General features: G+C 45.7%; 1 long non-coding RNA gene and 1 pseudogene across 1 annotated transcript; one reads left to right on the top strand and one right to left on the bottom strand.

Annotated features, from left to right (window-relative positions):
- On the top strand, positions 507 to 2,097 carry Gm17846 (predicted gene, 17846; annotated as a pseudogene).
- Gm31047 lies at positions 5,501 to 19,170 on the bottom strand. Its single transcript, XR_001778985.2, has 5 exons — positions 17,705 to 19,170; positions 16,427 to 16,561; positions 15,354 to 15,491; positions 9,684 to 9,856; positions 5,501 to 8,170 (listed from the first exon to the last, which is right to left on the bottom strand). It is a non-coding gene; the product is annotated as a predicted gene, 31047 (long non-coding RNA).
- Between the last annotated feature and the right edge of the window lie 13 nt (positions 19,171 to 19,183).

The following is a 19,183-nucleotide window of genomic DNA, read 5'->3' as shown; positions in this document are numbered from 1 at the left end:
GTCTGATTAGGGTTGCTTTCTAGTTTTCCATCTGGGCATCATTCCTCTGGCTACAGACTCCTCACAGTACATTAGAGCCCTCCATGTTCTCCTGGGTACTTTGGACTCTGGTCTGTTGAGTAGGAAGGGCATCCTACCCCCCCCCCCCCACTAGCTGAGCAATCTCAGTCTTTCCAGCTCTCAGCCAATGGCAATTCCAGAAAGCTCCTCTTTCCACTGTCTCTTTCTCTCTCTTCAAAAAATGACCATCAGTTCTGCCTTCAAATGGTCTGGTTTCATCCTAAGCAAAAAAAAAAAAAAAAACAAAAACAAAAAACAAAAAACAAAAAAAAACTTTGTCTATGTGTGAAATAAATAAATAATGGCTATTCTGGCTTGAAAGCTATCCCTGTGAAATATGCTGAAGGATTACCAACCTGATGTGGTGCAGGATCCATGTGTGGTTCTGCTAAGGGATCCGTGCATGCCTTGCGCTCTGAGATGAGAGTGGTGTTCCTGGCACCAGTATGGAATGGGTGCAAATGAACACACTGAGTGTGAAGCTGGGGAATCAGGGGCAGTCATGACGGAACCCAGCTCCATCCAGCACCAACAACAGGAAGCATTCAAGTTTTGTGAAGAGTTTAAAGAGTATCCGTGTCTTGTACAGCTTGAGGTTGGCTGAGAAAACAGGAGCTGCCATGGTCACTTTGCCCTTTGGATGTTGGAGCATATTGCCAGGTTTTGATGGAAGTCCCCTCTGAAGCCCAGTGTCATGGAACACTGAGTATTTGGGAAGAAGAGAACCACATTAAAGACATTCTGTGCCCAAATATGGTAGAGATGATCAAACGAGAGTGGCCACAGCACTGGCCTGGCATGCTGATGGAGTTGGACACTCTCTCCAAGCAAGAGAAAACACAGACAGAATTGTTATGCTCTTCCTTCTACCCCTGACAGAAGTTGAGGAGACCTTTCAGACACTCCTTTCTCAAAGAGAAGGGGATATGCAGCAAACATTATTTTGGAACATGGAAGGAATCTTCAGTTCTCTACCAAGGACACTTTGGGGAAAGATAATCAAGTACCAGCAAGTGAAAACCAATGCTTCTCAGGAGTGAGAGACTCAAGCAAACTGTTCCGTAAGCATCACAATGCTGGCTACCTCGCTGAGTCACATTGCTATTGAAAACTGTAAAGTCCTGAATACTGTGGCTGTCTTTGAATGAACAAGAACTGCAGTTGGGAGCAGTTGAGTCCCTGTCATTGCTGTCAACACAAAAGGCAAGTTGCAGCACCAGAAACTCTTGGCGATCTTTGTGGAGATGTTTGCTAAGCACTACACTCTCTCTTTGCTACACAAACCACTGGTAGAGGAGGCATCTGCAGAGACCTAGTCAGTGCCGTGTGCACTGGGCAATCAGCTGTGCTCGTTGCTGGGCTCTGGAAAGTACCTGGAATCTTTTCTCACTTTTGCAACCCACCCAAGTCAGTTTCTATCTCCTGATCCATTGCTATTAGCAATAATATCAAAATATCTTCATGCTTCTATGACCAACTTGATCGAGATGAACTTTCCTTCTAAGACCTCCCTAGTTATAAATATTGATTTCCATAGTGATGAGGGTGTCGATGCTTTCTTCAGTTCTTCCCAAGTTCAGCAAAGAGAAGAAATGAGGTAGATATGTTACTTGGATCCCAAGACTAACTTCCAGATTGCTATAGAGTGACTCTCATATCAGCTGCTAACTTCTATTGACCTGTGAACCAGAAAGGGAAGCTTCTGTTCCATCTCCTCACCTCCATTTGTTTGGTGCAAAACAATGGCTTTTTGCAGGGAAGTATGGTCAACCAGAGGCTACAAACACTGGAGAAAGAAGGAATCTGTTTAACAATGGAATAGAGTCACTGAGCTCTGTAGTCTTGCTCCTCTCCACCCAGGATGGCAGTCACTCAGTATGATGCCATCCTGTCTTGGGACCTGGTGTGAAGAGCCCAGTTTCTTCCCCTGATACCTGCTTACTCAGCTTCTATATCCCTTTTTTCCTCAGCTCAGATAACGTCAGGGAAACCTTTCCTTCACTCTCTGGCTATTCTCCGGCTATAAACACAAGAGCCTAAGAACTCACAGCCCCAGGTTCCTCTCAAGGACCTACCACAGCAGTCTACACTGCTAGACTATAGCAGGTCAGTGTCTGCTCCTCCAGCTGTTATCTCTAGAAAGTTCGAATTATGTCTAGTTTTGCTTATCTCTGTATCCCTTGTTTTGGAGTCTACCACACAGCAAATTCTGACAAATATTTGCTCATTTGCAGCACCTGGATTTCCCCACACCCTTCTTTGTGACAGACCACATTTTGCAAAAAAAAAAAGCCCCCCAGTGTCTCTGGTACTGCTGTTCCTCCATTGAGGAGTGACCTCTACGTTCTCTGCCCTTGCACTCAGACAAGACCTTGTGGTTGCTCTGAGAGGATCTGCAGATAAGCTGCTGCCAGACTTCAAGAATTATCTGAGGAAATGCTTTATAGTCTTCTGGCCCCCTTGACATGGCTTACCCAGAGAGCGCTCTACCATGATTTGAGGAACTAGAATGCCTGGAGAACCTCTGATGCTGTGTTCTGACAGAGAGACCCAGCCAAAGACTCAGCTAGCTGCCTGCCAGCAGTGCATGTAAACACAGAAGCAGCCCCAGGGGAGCCCAGAAGCAGCCACTGATGTACCACAAAACCTTGGGGAGCAGAGACAAGCCTCTGCAGCCACACCCTAACAAGTCTAAGTTCCTGACACACGGAACATGACAAATGGTGGTTTTGTACCCCTAGATTTGCAGGCCATTGTGACAATGCTAGAAGCCTCAGGCATTCCTTAGTCCACTGGCTCTCAACCTTCCTAATGCTGCAACCTCTTTTAATACAGTTCCCCAACCATAAAAATTACTTTCATTGCTACTTCATAACTGAATTTTGCTACTGTTATGGATCATAATATGAATATCTGTGTTTCCCAACTGTCTTAAGCAACCCCTGTGAAAGGGTCACTCAACCTTCAAAGGGGTCATGACCCACAGGTTGAGAATCACTGCTTTTGACCCATCTTCACACCTCCCACTGTTCATTGAAGTAACTCTGAAGTGCCCATTGCAGCCTCCAAGGTCCTAAATAACTCAGTAGCAGCCTCTTGGTCACTGTTCATCACCCTCTAGAGAACAAATCCCAGCCCTGACTGCACTAACAGCCTCACCTACATCCTCCTTCTCACCTCTGAGCTGCCACAGCTCATTCAACACTCAGTGATGCCAAGTTTCAGAGGGAGTGACCTCACAGGGCAGCCTTAGCAATTCTCCAGACACTCAAACCTCAGCTTCTAGGAGTCTCCTCGGTGAAGTTTCCTACCTACCTCAGATGCAGAGTTCTTCTCAGTGACCCTGGCACTTTCTAAAAGAGGATTGGAACACTTGCCTTTAAAACTGCCTTATATGCCGGGCATGGTGGCACACGCCTTTAATCCCAGCACTTGGGAGGCAGAGGCAGGCGGATTTCTGAGTTCGAGGCCAGCCTGGTCTACTAAGTGAGTTCCAGGACAGCCATCGCTATACAGAGAAACCCTGTCTCAAAATTAAAAAAAAAAAACAACAACAACAACAAAAACAACTGCCTTATATGATCCGCAGAATCGGCATCTCTTGCAGTGTTTTGTGGAGACGTCACAGTAAGTCTGTTTAGTGACATTCTTATGCAACAGTCTTCATGGCAAAGTATAAGTTTCACGTGTCTCAGAGAATAGCAGTTGTTCCCATCCCATTTCACAGCTGGGGAAACTGAGGTTTAGAAAGATGAAGTCAATTGCCAAGAGTTGTGCCCTGGCTGTTTGGTGGGACTATAACGTGAAGTTGAATCCTCCAAGCCAGCTCTCGATCACTGCTTCACCATAGAGTTAACTAAGCATGCACTGGCTCATAGCATATCTTCAAAGCTCACATTTTCACCTTATAAATCAGCCTTGGTTACAAAGTGGTATATATCTATAACAATTTAAAATTACAAATAGCAACAAAAATATACTATAAAAAGTCAATATATAAAGGATCAATGAGATGAACCAAGGGTTCATCTATCTCACTATCAAGTCTGAAAACCTGGGCCAGAACCAACATGGTAGAAGGAGACAACAAATTCCCAGAAGTTGTCCTTTGACCTTCATATGCATGTCTGTCACAATAACAGAGAGAGAGGGAGAGTAATGTAAATGTTTAAAACATGTAAGTGTAGATCTCTCTCTAAACCCAGCCTCCACTTGCTTTCTCTAGAAACAACCATTATTCAGAGATCTTTCAGATGTCTCCAGAAATGCTGTGTACATGGGTTTAAAAACCTTTTTAGAAGTCCAAGTAGTTTATTTTGCTTACTTTTTATCGTGTCTCTTGGAAGGCAACTCTTAAGATCTCTGGGTTCTTTCTTTTTTCTTGGCTGCATAGTATTTTATGGCAAGACTGAACTGTGGTTTATTTATCCAAGGTCCCTGTTGCTTGGGGTAGCCAAGAGTTAGAGAACAGGGCAGGGGGATGAAGGCTTTGGTGGGAAAGAACAGTAAAATGAGCAGGTACGAAGTTAGGCAAGCAGTGGGGAAGCAGGAAGTGCCTGGATTCCCAGGAGAAGTTCAAGAAACAAAGAACAGACAGACAGGCAGACAGACACCAGCTAGGGACACGTGAGAATGGAGGGGTTCTGAATACATTGTACGACATGGAGAAGAAAGAGTTGCTGAGGTGGCTCAGGGAGGCAAACCTTTGCCTCTAACCTCTCATCCCATGACTTCACAATTCCCTCCCCCCTCTCCTCTTTTTGCCAATCCACCTCTTTAAAACTGAACCCCACCTGAAAGAAAACAAACATGTTACTATTTATTCATGCAGGAAGGCCGGCTGGACACAATAAACACCAGCCTCGGCCTAATTAAGTGAAAGGACGGGGAGGTAATTCAAACCATCTCGGGAAAATATAATCTACCACTGAAGCAAATTCCCACCGTTCGGCAGTCAGGGAAAGGAGAGCAGCCTCCTTGCAGGTTCCCAAGCAGAGAGGGCTGAGAAGGGGGCAGCCAGACAAGAGGAGGTCAGTTTCTAGCCTGCAGGCTCCTCCCCACGCCCCACCCCTGTGCGGCTCACCTGAGCCCAGCACTTGCTCCTCTGAGCTCATTCACAGACTTGTCAGAGGAGCTCCCTTGCCAGCCTGGACTGTTCTGCTAATTCACCAGTGGAAAAATGGACCGGCTCAGATTCCAGGCTGGGGCAACCAGATACCCAGTGAAAATCTGGGCTTGGGGTATACATCTTTCTGCTCTAAGTCAAGGAGAGACTACAAATCAGGGATGCTCCAAATCAGACCCTCTTAAGGCTGTGCCATGGGCAGGATCAACACCTCCACTGGCTTTCCCTCAACCAAGAGACTGCAAGAGTCAGTGGCCAGTGTGAGTGCCCTAATTTGGTTTCTATTGCTGTGATAAAACAAGGACCAAAAGCAACTTGGGGAGGGAGGAGTTTATTTGGCTATTTGACATACAGGTTACAGCCCATCGTAAAGGGAAGCCAAGGCAGGAATTCAAGGCAGAAATCTGGAGACAAGCTAAAAAAGAAACCATAGAGGGGTGCTGTTCACTGGCTATTCCTCAAGGCTTGCTAAGTCTGCTCTCTTATAGCACCAGAGAATACCTGCCCAGGGGTGGCATAGCCCCCTCTCACATCAATCATTCATCAAGAAGACTCCCTACTGACTTACCTACAGGCAATCCGACAGAGATATTTTCCCAAGTTAACTCTAACTTATATCAAGTTGACAAAAATTGCCCAGGACAGCGATCTGAGGATGGTCTCTGGCTTTCACTGAGGACAGTTGACAGACAAAACCAACTAACTGTAATTTTGCACATTTCCCTCCCAACTATGGGGAGTTAGACCCCATAGACACTCAGGTTCAAGTCCCAAAAACCTCTACACTAAAAAACATGCCAAGGTAGGTCAATCTCTTTTTGCCTGGTTTTTTCCTAGTTATTAATCCCTAAAACCAGGGGAATATTCTACCCATGCAAAGCTGCTGAGTCCATGAATAGAATTAAGTAGTCCTTTCCTCTATAGAAGGCCTTTGCTACCCACCCAGCCTGCCTCGTCCCTTCTTTCATGACCCGGTATAACAGTGGGTGATTGATGGAACCTAAGCAGGCCTCCACCTGCTATGAACTGTCCCCAGAGCCAGCTGTCTCATGAGTCATTCTTCCGGGTTCTGAGGGCTTTGTGATCTGCTCGCAGCAGTGGCTGTCAATCTTCCTCCCTCAAACCCACATAGGGCCAAGGTCCCAACCGACCATCTGAAGCCTAGCTGTCCATTCTGGGAGGTTGGCACGCGGGAAGTCATGGTCTGGTCCCAAGAGCACAGCCAAAGTGCAGCCTTCACTCTTTATCCTCTCCAGGGTGAGAGAACAGCCACAGAAGGTGCTTTCATGCCATTACCATTGCTGGCTTTTCCCTCACCCTGCTCCCCATGGGGCACTGCGCCCCCTCACCCCTGCTCCCCATGGGGCACTGCGCCCCCTCACCCCTGCTCCCCATGGGGCACTTCATCCCTTCGATTGACCTGGCCTCCAGCTCTATCTTTCAGCCATTGCATCACCTCTAGGTCCAGTCTCTGGACCCTTTCCCAGGTCACCACACAGCATCTTCGCTCCTGTTCCATGAGGATGACTGTACTCAGCTGCTCTGTCCAACACAGACAGGAAAAACGGGAGATGGCCTCAGGAGCCCTCTCTGGGAACTATTTTTAGACTCCCCTATCCTAACTGAGCATCTTTGCGGTGCCATCTAAAACTCTCCATGACTCTAAAGGTGTTATCACCGGCAGTGTTTTCCAGAAGCACATTGGGCAAGAACTAAAGCCACCGTCCAGACACAGTACTGGGGCACCCTCTGAGAGCTTAAGGCTAGGCAGGGAGTGCCCATGGCTGTCTGTAGGCTCATCCTCACTTGGCATATCTTTTTCTTGGCACTGAGGATAAAGTTAAATTGTCCTTATTTCTCTAGATAGTCTTGGAATTTTTTCCCCAAGTCTTCTAAAGAAATTAACAGATACTTCACAGATTATCCAGAAGCATCCAAGGACCCTGAGATAGAGGTGATTCTGATGCCACAGACCTTATAACCACGGCCCTTCATGCTCCACCCCATTATCTTTGTGCCCTGAGGACTGGGGATGTGACTCAGTGGCAACATGGCTGTGCACCATGCACTAGGCCTGGGGTTCCATCCATAGAACTGCAGAAATAAAAAAAGAAAGTGCTTGCTTAGAGATACTCTAGACTGAGGAAGCCAGACCCATGCCATAGGTGAACACTTTCCTTTGCTGGGTTCAGTGGCACACGCTTGCAGTCTCAGTGCTTAAGGGACCATCTGTGTTTATGCAGCGAAAGTCTGTCTCAACAGCAACAAGAACAATAGCAATAATAAGCCTGGTTCGGGGGGAAATTCCTGTACAAACAGTAGTGCCAGTCACTGAGCAAAAACCTTCATCATCTGGGATAAGGAGGGTAGGGAGAGACCACAGGTCCAAGATGGAAGGAAATAGGAAAAGCCTACTGATGGCATGTAGCTACTGGTGGGAGACCTGTAAGCCCAAGGCTAGACCTTGGCCTCCTTTATCCTGACGGATGAATGCAGCTGGTGTCTAAAGCAGGCTGGTGATGAGGATAGTTCAGTTGAACTCTTTGCAGCCAGACAAGCAGGCAGGACTCTTGAGATGAAGCCTTGGCACCAAGCAGAACTCATCATTTAGGGATGGACGTGTGTGCATCAGTCTGTGACATTCTCCTTACTCACCCAACTTGTGCTCCTGTCCACATCTACTGAGGGTCTCCATACCAAAGGCTCCCATGGTGAGGAGTCCTAATCCCCAGACCCACAGCTCTCTGAAAAAAACTCTAAACACCCTCTTAAAGGATTTTTCTCAGAGCCCTCTAACCTGCAGAGCAGTCAGGCCTTCCTATGGAAGTCCCTGCTGGGAGCCAGGGAGAACATAGTTGCCCCTTAAACATTTGTAAAGTCTGAGGCACTGTGGCAGGGAGCCAAGACAGGCACTGGAAGATGGTGTTGGCCTCAGGGGAGTAACCTTTGTGCGTCCATGAGGCATTCTTCAAGAGTTCAAAACATCTGTAGAGAAAATAGAGGCAGGACTAGCAGAGTCTACAAAGATAACTTTAGTGGGAGGAGAGAAAAGGAGATATTCTGAGGCCCTACTTTCCCCGGTCAAGCATATTCTAGACAGGATGACGGCACGGGTGTGCTTGAAGCTCCTCAGAGATCATGGGCAACTTCACAACTTCTACTTAGGCCCTCCTCGGGTCCTGTACAAAGGTATATGGCCACATCTGAACTGCCAAAGGGGATGGATAATGGATGGGTAGGTAAATTAATAAGTGGGGAGTAGATAGAGAGACAATGGATAGAAGGAAGGAAGGAAGGAAGGGAGGAAGGGAGGAAGGAAGGAAGGAAGGAAGGAAGGAAGGAAGGAAGGAAGGAAGGAAGGATAAATGTGTGAGTGGATGGATGATGGATGGATAGATAGATGAATGATGGTTGGATAAATGAATGTTTGAATGGTAGCTTGATAGATGATGGATGAGTAGATAATAATAATGAGGTGGGTGGATAAATGGATGGATGACAGATGGATAAATGGTGAGTAAATGAACACACTCATGCTTACATAAAGGATAGGTGGATATATTGGTGAGTGAATAGATAGATCAATGGCTTGGTAGGTGTTGCAAGTGGATAAGTAGTTAGCTGGGTGGGTGGATGAATGGAGTACTTTCATATGTAAATGGAAGGGTGGGGAGGTAAACAGACAGGTGGGTAGGTGCTGTGAATGAGTGGATAAATAGATGACAGTGGGTGGGTGGGTGGATGGATGGATAATGGATGGATCGATCGATCGATCGATGGATGGAGAACAATCTAAGGCAGTTTCTTAAATCTACTCTTGTTACTTGCTTTGGTATGCCAGGCACTGTATACTGAAAAAATAAATCTTGCTTTCATTGTCAGGAGGGATCAAATACATCTTTTCCTCTGAGTAAATGAGAATACTCGGAACCACCAAATTTACCTTTAGGTCTCTTATTAAAACCACTTGGTCAGTTATGCCCACCACCTCCCATCCATCAGTCCATCTGTAAAGAGGAAGGGCAGGGCAGTCAAAGATACGGGGAACAACAGCAGTGGGCGGGACATGGACTAAGCAGCCTACGTGAAGAGAGATGTCTCGGACACTGTTTCTCAACTAGGAGAAACAGCGCTCAGACATAGTGCCTCCCATCACTAAGACAACAACTGAGGGTACAAAACATGGTTGCAGCAAAGCACCTCCATGGGGCGTGAGTTCCAGAGCCAGTGTCTCATGAGAACAAGGTAACCTGTTGATTCCTTCCACTGGTGAATGCATCTGCCTCCTGCTAGCTCAATGACCTGTTTCAACTCCCAGGGAAGCCGTGAATGACAGCACCAGTACCAGGCTCAGGTTCCCGTCACCCCGTGCAAAAATCTAACTTACTCATTCTATCCCTGTTCTAAAGCCCTGTTCTTTAATGTCCACTGTAACTCCATTGCCACATGCACACTCTGGCTACCGACTGTAATAAAGCAACTGATGGTGAGAAGTTACCTCTTATATCCACCACTCAGAGACAAAGGCAGAGGAGCACTGGGGAAGAACTATAAAGGACATTTGTGACAGCTGCATTTTTACTTCTGGAGCTGATCTGCAGGTAGAAGATGACAATGCGCTGTGCTGGGCAGGAACCACTGAGGAGAAAGTCCTTCCTCTCGCTAACTGCCCTGAAGGAAAAAAGTAATCAGTGACCATTGGCGCTGCAAGAACCTGGGGAAACAGCCCAGTCTCCTCGGAGCCATTTCTCTTCCTCTGGAAGCCTGCAGGACAACTGGAGAGAGTAAACAGAACCAAGACACAAAAGAAGCCCCATTTCTGCATGCCCACATTACATGAAGTTCTTGAGGGGGGTTTGAGTGAATAAAGTTGAAGACGCCCTCCTTTAAAACATAATTTTTTTATTTAATTAGATGAAATTGTATCTGTTATCATTCGTACCTCCTATCTCTGTCTTTGCTTATTTTATCTTGCTGTTCCATCAGCCTAATTGTGGAGGTTCAACCTTAGATGTCAAAAGGCAGAGGAGAGAAAGACAAACCAAGAGAAAGGCCAACAAACTAAAAGAAATAGTAGACTTTTGTGTCTAGGAAGCATCATTGAGAGACAAAGGATAGGGGTCTTGGGTGAACTAGATCTGAGCTCAAATCCCAACTCTATGATTTTCTACCAGTCATGTGGATTGGAGCAAGTTACTTAACTTTCCTGACCCTAGCATAATTAATTATAAAATAAACCAATTGGTGCAATGTTTGAGATGGTAATGTATATTGGAAAAAGACAATAACAAATTCAGAAGGCTAATGGAAACAAGCCAGTCTTGATCGTAACAATTCTGAAGAAAAAAAAAAAATGGGGGTGGGGGTGAGGGAGACAGGCATAGTGGAAAGTTTTTTTTAAAGGGGGGGGGGGGTCATGGGGATGCTGATTTGACAGGAGAGGAGACAGTGATGTTTGATTTGTTTTTATTTGTTCTGTTTTTGAGACAGGGTCTCACTGTGTGTGTTCCAGGCTGTACTAAAACTTATGCAGATCAGGTTAGCCTTGAATCACATAGGTCCACTTGTCTCTGCCTTCTAAGTGCTGGGATGAAAGGCATGTGCCACTGTGTCCAGCCCATGGTGGTGGTTTTTTTTAAAAACTGTCAAATCCCTTTCCCATCTTGGACTCAGTTAAGTAACAGACTCCCTGAAACTTTCTAACTCTCAGAGTCTGAGATAAGCAGGCGCCAGCAGACAGCTAGGCTCCTGCAGTCACTCTGATGAACTCTAATCACACCTCGTATTGAAAATGGCTCATAACTATCTCTGTCTTACAACGTACTACATGCAGGTTTGGATGAGGGTGAAGACTTATGTAAACTCTATATGGTAAGCACTGCTTATCTTGTACACTGATGGAGGGTGGGTGCCTGTGTTCAAGAGCATGTGTTTGTACATGTTCCTGGGGATTGAACGCAGGGCTTCCCGAATGTTGGACAGGTGTGCTACCCCTCCAGACCAAAGCTTCTGATTTGAAAGCTTTGGAATATAAAATACTATCCTTAAAGAGTCTCATCACAAATATTCCACAGCCTAGAGCTCATATAATGATGTAATAAGTGGATCATCAGTAGCTCAGAAGTGAGGAAAAAACAAAAACAAAACAAAACAAAACAAAAAAAAACCAGAGGAACCTGTCATTTCACCCAGCCTGTCCGATTTTTTAACAACAGAAGAGAAAAGCTAAGTCACCAGAGGGCCGATTAAGTGTCCTGTGTCCTTTGTTGCTAAGGTAGAGTGATTAGAATAGGCGCTAGTTCCAATGCATCCTCAGGAGGGAACATTTCTTTCTCTGCATGGATTACAGATCTAGTCAAAAATAGAAAACCATAGGCGTTTTATCTTTTGACTCTGGTCTGACTCTCAGCAAAACAACCAGGTGAAATATTGTCAGTCGACTTCAGCCCTCCCTTCCCTCATCATGCATCCAAGCCAGCAGATGGTTATTAATAAGCATCTTCACCTGCCTCTGCCCTGGGTTCTGTGCACAGGGAATGACCTCTGACCCCTGACCCCTGACCCCTGACCCCAGACAAGCTCAGGCGCAGGCTGGCTAAGCTACCTCTAGGCAGCAGGGGGAATGCAGAAGCAGCAGTTAGGGAGAGAGGAAGAGGCAGAGGAAAAAGCCACCACAGGGCTGAGTGGTGGAGACCAACCATATTTTAAAGAGACAGGCTAGCCGGGAGCAAACTAACAAATTCATGCGGGACAGTCCTCCTTACACCACTCACTGCCTTAAGCACAGCTTTGCCTTGGAGACCCAAACTGTTCTAAACTTGAGTTCAGATGGAGCCTGACTCCCTCAGGAGAAACCAATCAAATCCTACAACTGCTTCATTGATTCCTAGAGACTGATAGTGGCCCGGTAAGGCTAATGATTTTGAAATCATTGAAATCAGTTTTCATTTAGAATTACTTAAACAAACAAACAAACTCTGCACCCCTCCGCAGAAGGGCCCTACCCTGCCTTGTACACCGCTGACCACACCCACCATGGCTCTACCTAGTGGGATTTTTTGGAGAATCCCTAACACCAAATACAAGGTAGGGGAGGGGCATACGGGGGCTTTCTTGTGGATGTGGTTTGCCAGGAGACAGCTGCAACCCCAGGCTCTGCTCTGTTTGTGAGTGTAACAGGGAACTCCGAACTCCAGTCTGGAAAGATCAAATTGTGTTGTAATAGCCACCCCAGGAGGCATGGACGCGTTTTTTTAGGGCACTATTTCACGGTAGAGGGACCATATACATGTCATGGACGCTTCTGCGTCCCACTGTTTCCCTCCAACCGCTAGGATCCTATGTTTCCTAGACAGAAGCCCAGCGACTAAGAAAGCAGAACCTACTCAAAGTCCATGGAGGTCCCTAACCCAGTCCCCAGGAAAAGAGGTGTCTGGAGTCCATTGGATGCCTGCTCTCTCCTCCCCGCCCAGCCTCACACCCACTCCCCTGGGGAACTAAAACAAACAATACTTTAGAAAAGTCCTTGAAAGAAAAGGGCGGAGTCGGGACCTTCTTGCTAAAGTAGTCCCCACCTGTCCTTCGGCTCTGCCCTCCCCCCAGCGCGCCCACCCTGTGTGCCCCCTCCCCCCCTCCTCCTTTTTTTCTTTTTCTTTTCCCCTTTGTTGCTCAGTTTTTAAAGGGCAGAGTTGACAACTCTGGCTTCAGCAAAGCCAACCGTGAAGCCAGACAGAATCAGCTTGGAGCTGCTGACCTAAGTGTTCCGCCCCTCCTCCACCCCTGACCCAGCCTCCCACCCCAGGCTGCACGTGGCTGCGGGAGTGGGGAGGGGAGAGAAAGGGGGAAAGAAGGGCAGCCGCACCCTTCTTCGGTCACCGTTCTCTGGCTTCCTGGGAGATTATGACACCTTAGGAAGAAAGGTAGGATGCCAGACAGCACAAAAGAGAACTCCCAAAGTCTCACTGAGAGATGCTCTCTATTGAGGACTGCCTCTGTGGAGAGCCATCAACCCGATACCACTATGCTAAAAATAACTTCGCCAGAGCTTGGGATGTAACTGGGTTCGTAGAGTGTGTGCCTCACACTCGTGAGTCCCTGGGTTTAGCCCCTAGTATCTCATTAAAACCCTGTGTAGCAGCGCATGCCTATAATCCCAGCACTCAAGAGAGAGGGGCAGCGGGATCAGAAGTCCCAAGTCACCCTTAACTATCTGAACTAGAAACCCTTCCTCAAGCAAAACAAGACAAGAACAAGGAAAGACTTCAGGGCCTTAGAGGAAGTAAATTCCTTGCTCACATTCAAAACTGGAGAAAGGGCCTGGTTTTTCTGGTTTTTCTTACACTAACTGGAACCTGTATGGTACCATTGCTCTAAGACCTGAGATGGCTCTGTAAAGTCTAACATTTTCCCCTCTTAACTACAGTTTGTATTTTGAGCAAATTGCAGATTTACATGCAGTAGTGAAAAAATTATAAGCCAGACCCTGGTGGTTTTGTCCAGTTTCCTCCCAGTAAGAAGGTCTTTGGAAACTGGGTAGCACGGTGTCACAGCTGGGATATTGTTGCCTATTGTGAGAGGACTATTTCCAGCATCAGATCCCTCCCTCCCCTCCCACAGCTACATCCACGTCCCTCCCACACACCCACTCCTCCATCCCCATGAGTTGCTGTTTCGTTATTATAAATAGAATCACATGTGACCTTTTTGAGGTTGCTCATTTGCTGGGTTGGGACTATCTCTCAGTGGTACAGGGCTTGTCTGGCAGGCAGGAGGCCCTAGGTTTGATCTTTAGTCCTATCTTAAAGGAGGCTGCCATTCTTTCAGCATAGTTCACTAGAGATTAGCCCAAGTAGTTGTCAGTAGCTTATTCTTTTGGATGGCTTAGCAATATTCACTCTATCATGTGAATGGATGGCAGTCGGGTTAGCCATTCACCTGCTGGAGGACTTCTGGGCTGCCTTCAGGTTTAGGGGGGAGGGGTCCTATCCACATTTGTGTCCTTATCTAATTGAGTCTTCTTTCTCTGTGGTAATTGTCCATGAGCAAGTACCTGGATCTTATAAGAATTGCATGTTTAATGAGGCACCTTTTAAAACTCTTTCCCAAAACTGCTTTTGATGTGCCCCTCCCCCAGGTGGCACCTTCATCATTAAGGAGTCTCAGTATAACCAGCCCCATCCATTCAGGAGTCTGAGTCCACAGATTTAATGTATGAGTATCCACCAGGGCTGGAATTCAGAGAGATGAGTGTGGGATGTCTCTCTTGCCCCTGGAGCTCTCTCTGCAAATTCGGGCAAGTGGTGGTTCCTTAGCCTACCAGTGAGGGGGCGTTTTTGTCTCTCTGATAATGAGCTAGAGAAAGGTGGGCCCTGGTGAGGATGGAAGCAATCCAGAGATGTGATCAAGAGGGCAGGCCCCTTCCTGAAGAAGCAAAAGAGAAGTGACAATTCTTTCAAAGGAATGAATCCGAATCCCCCAGGGAATGTTTTCAGTGCTCACAACATACGCATTCCACGCCGTCCAGACTGTCCTAACTCAGTGAAGACCACAGCCTAGAGAGCCTATATATTAGAGCATCAATGTCTTAGTTAGGGTTTTTTTTTGCTGTGGAGAGACACCATGGCCACAGCAACTCTTACAAAGGAAAACATTTAATTCGGGCTGCCTTACAGTTCAGAGGGTTATTAGTCCATTGTCACCATGGCAGGAAGCATGGTGGCAGGCAGGCAGATGTGACACTAGAGAGGGAGCTGAGAGTTCTATATCAGGATCAGTAGGCTGCATGAAGAGAGAGGGATCCTCTAGGCCTGGCTTGAGCCTCTGAGACCTTGAAGCCCACCCCCAGCAGCACATTTCCTTCAATGATGCCACACCTACTCCAACAAGGCCACACCTCCTAACAGTGCCATTCCTATGAGCCTATATAAGCCATTTTCACTCAAACTACCACAATTAGCATCAACACATTGCCTCACTAACGTGCAAATATAAGCATATGAAACACTCCTCTTGTGTATATGTGGTTATATGAGCACACACACTTTTTTTATTATTATATTTTCCATCCATTATCTTACCTCAAGTTAGAATTTGGCATGGGACTGTAACTACAACGTTTTCTAACTTACAGGATTCTTCTAATGGTCTCCACCAACTAAGTCTCCCTTACCTTGAAGCAGGATAGAAAGACAAGACTATAGGGGGGAACTGGAGGTGGGGAGGCTTCTAGGAGATGTTGAGACAGGTTCAAGCTGTGTAGTCCAAGCTGCCCTTGAAGCAATCCTCCTGCTGTGTAGCTCCCCTGTTTCTGGAATCAACGCAGACAAAGAAAATTAAGGAAGCATAGGCAGAGATAGGAACTCTTTGTCCTTGCTGGCTGAGATTCAAAAAAGACGATCATAAAAAAATGTTAAGTGTAAGTTTCTGCTTGAGTCATGTGATACACACTCACGTGGTGAGGCCGACTCACGCCGTGTTTTGCTGAAGCAGGACCCACGGGAGAACACATGATGCTTGGAGAGAGTATAAATAGGACTCAGCAGACAGTGATGGCATGCTTGCATAGCTAGCTTTGCAATGCTTCGTCAGTCTCATGTCTTTGTGCTGATCTTCTCTTTGTTGAGAGACACTCAGCAAGGAACTTATCCTAGTGTCCCTGCTAGTACTGGTCACTCCCACTGACCAGTGCCAATTTGGCCGAGGCCTGGCAGATTCTGCTAGATCATGGCACCACTGCTGACTTGTGTTTGCTATCCTACTGAACTGGACTGTTGGTATCCTGACAGAGATTGGAATCGCCCCCAGAAACTACTTCTAAACAGGTCCACATCCCCTGTCCTAGTTACTATCTTTTCTCCCCTTCCTTTGGTCGATGTGACTAAAAGGGGGGTTGAAGTGTTTGAGAACCTTTTTAAAGTAGGTTTTGAAAATCTAAGCCTACTAAAACCCAACACAGTGGAAGTTTTCTGGGTTTAGAAGATTTAGGAGTTCAAGATTATTTTCATATACATTGTGAATTCAAGACTACTTGACAAGTCCCTCCCCAAAAAAGGAGACTCTCAAAACAGGAACCATATTTACAGTCAAACATAGCTTGAATTCCTTGAGACCTACATATGACAAGTATTCCTTTGTCCTTTTTGATCTGTAGTTTTATCTCATTGGCCCATCATGTACCTCAGAAACCACCTGACTGTTTCTTTTACTGGAGTAAAGTTCTTTAGTAAAGATGATTATACTCACCGGGAACTTATGACTGCAACTTTTGGCTGCAGTACAAGCTCTTGAAAGTCTGAGACAGGAAGATTGCCTTATGTTCAAGGCCATCCTGGACTACAGAGTGAGCTCCAGACCAGCCAGGACTACAGAATAAAGACCCTGTTTCAAGAAAACAAGAACAAGGTCCAGTCATAGTAGTGCACATTTATAATGCCAAGCGCTCAAGAAGTAGAAGCTAAAAGATCAAGTTCCAGGCTAGCCTTGGTTTCATATGGAATCTGAAGCCAGTCTGAGCTACTTAAGACCTGTTTCAAAAAAAATCAAATTATAAAATAAATAAGTATACCAAAAAGCTTACACAAATTATAAAAATACAAAAAATTCTTTTTACATAATATTTTAATTGGAAAGATATTGTCATTCAACATATTTTGATCATGCTTTTCCCCTCTCTCAGATCTGTCCAGATCCCCCCCACACACACACACACCTCTATCTCCTCTATCTCTAAAAATCAAACAAAACAAAAGATTTTTTAAAAATAATAAAGAAATACACAGGGCCTGGAGAGATGGCTCAATGGTTAAGAGCACTGACTGTTCTTCCAGAGGTCCTGAGTTCAATTCCCAGCAACCACGTGGTGACTTACAACCATTTGTAACAGGATCCAGTGCCCTCTTCTGGTGTGTCTAAAGACAGTTACAGTGTACTTGTCATATATATAAAATAAATAAATAAAATCTTTAAAAGAAGAAGAAGGAGAAGGAGGAGAAGGAGAAGGAGGGGGAGAGGAGGAAGAGGAAGAGGAAGAAGAAGAAGAAGAGGAAGAAGGAGGAGAAGGAGGGGGAGAGGAGGAAAAGGAAGAAGAAGAGGAAGAAGAAGAGGAAGAAGGAGGAGAAGGAGGGGGAGAGGAGGAGAGGAGGAAGAGGAAGAAGAAGAAGAAACACACATAGAGAATACCCACAAAAGCAAAATATGCAAGCAAAACACCAATAAGCTTTAAAAAAAAAAAAGCCCAAGCAAAGCAATATGAGACAAAAAGTCTAAAAAAATACCACTGAGTTCATTTTGTTGCCCAATGACTCTGAAGTGTGGTTAATATACCCAGTAAGATTCCAATGGAGAAAACTAATTTTGCTAGGTATCTCAAAAAAAACCTTCTCAGGCAGCAGCTGTGGGATCACAGGGATGACCCAAAGCATCCCTCACCCAGCCACTTTCTCGTTTTATAATGGAAGTTGAGTAGAACTGTCAATCACCCAAAGATCTGCAGAAATAGAAGCAAAGAAAATATCTACTCACCATGAGACCACCATGAATACCTCAATCATTTAATGAACGTTTGTTCTGCAGAAACAAAAAGTGTCACCTCAGCAGACAGCCCCGTGCCACAAGTTTCATGAGCAGACACTGGCAAGGACCACCAACCTCACTATCAGCACAGACTGGAGACTTATGTCCACCCGACACCCTACCCCCAACCCCAAGCATCCTGAGACAGTCTTCAATCTAAAGGTGTGCTCTCAAATTCTGTTCCAACTAAAGGGAACGGTGGCAGTCACATGACTCCTTGAATGGTTACATTATGCAACTCAGCTTAGAATAGATTCCTTCTGACATAGGTAAGAGGACAGAGATGAGTTCCAAAGAGGACATGTTCAGTAGACCATAGGAGCCTGACCTGGAGGTCAGAGTAATTAGCAGTTCTATTAATAAAAGTCAGAACACTGAAAGGTCCCCCCCAGGGAGTCATGGGATAAGTGAATGCTTTCTTACCTACCAGACCAGTGGTTCTCAACCTTCCTGATGCTTTGCCCCTTTAATACAGTTCCTCATGTTGTGGTGAACCCTAACCATGAAATTATTCTGTTATTACTTCAATTTTCTACTGTGATGAATCATAATGTAAATATCTGTGTTTTCTGATTATCTTAGGGAACCCCTGCAAAAGGGTCTTTCAACCCCCTCCAAAGGGTCCTGACCCACAGGTTGAAAATCCATATACTAGACCATAAGATGCAGTGCTTTATAAAGACCCTGAGGATCCTGAGCCACTAAGCACTGTCTTAAATGTTTGAGTCATATCAGGATTCAGCAAGACTTCAGCAGGATGCTACCAATACAAAAAGGTTGGAAACTGCCAACTTAGGAGTGTAGCCCAACCCTACTAACTTCACTTGAGATTTTTTTGCTACCCGTCCATACCGTCTCTTGAAGGTTGTATTAATAGCTCTATAAGGATTATTTCCTTCCAAATTCTTTCCTAAAAGGCTAAAATAATGGTTCATTGTATGCGTCTTGGGATGCCCCTGCTCATGGGGACAGTTGAGAGTCATAGCTAACTTTACCCTGTTTCTACCCTCAATGGTCACATAAATATGTATTATATAACACCCCCCACACCACCCTGTGCTCAGGATGAGGAATTCTCTCTACAAGCAAATGGCAGTTGCTATATAAGCTGGATCACAGAGTGAGATGCCCAATTATTTCTATTTGAGACCAGGCAACTGGACTGTGTTCGTGCCATGGTTATTATGAGGAATGGCACAGTTGTTTCATGTTTCAACATCCCCTTTGCCAAAGCTTACCACCACCACTCCCTTTATACACACACACACACACACACACACACACACATGCACACACGCACACACACATACACACACACGGGGCAAGAGCTAATGACCCTTCTTCAAGTAGTGGTCTATAATGACTATTAATTTTTGCTTTAAGGGATGCAGTTTTTCAACAAAACTTAAATAAGTGTAACCCTAAAAA

The sequence above is a fragment of the Mus musculus genome, chromosome 1, assembly GCF_000001635.26.
Source record: "Mus musculus strain C57BL/6J chromosome 1, GRCm38.p6 C57BL/6J".
Classification (NCBI taxonomy): Eukaryota; Metazoa; Chordata; class Mammalia; order Rodentia; family Muridae; genus Mus; species Mus musculus.
This window is presented reverse-complemented; position numbering and strand designations above follow the sequence as displayed.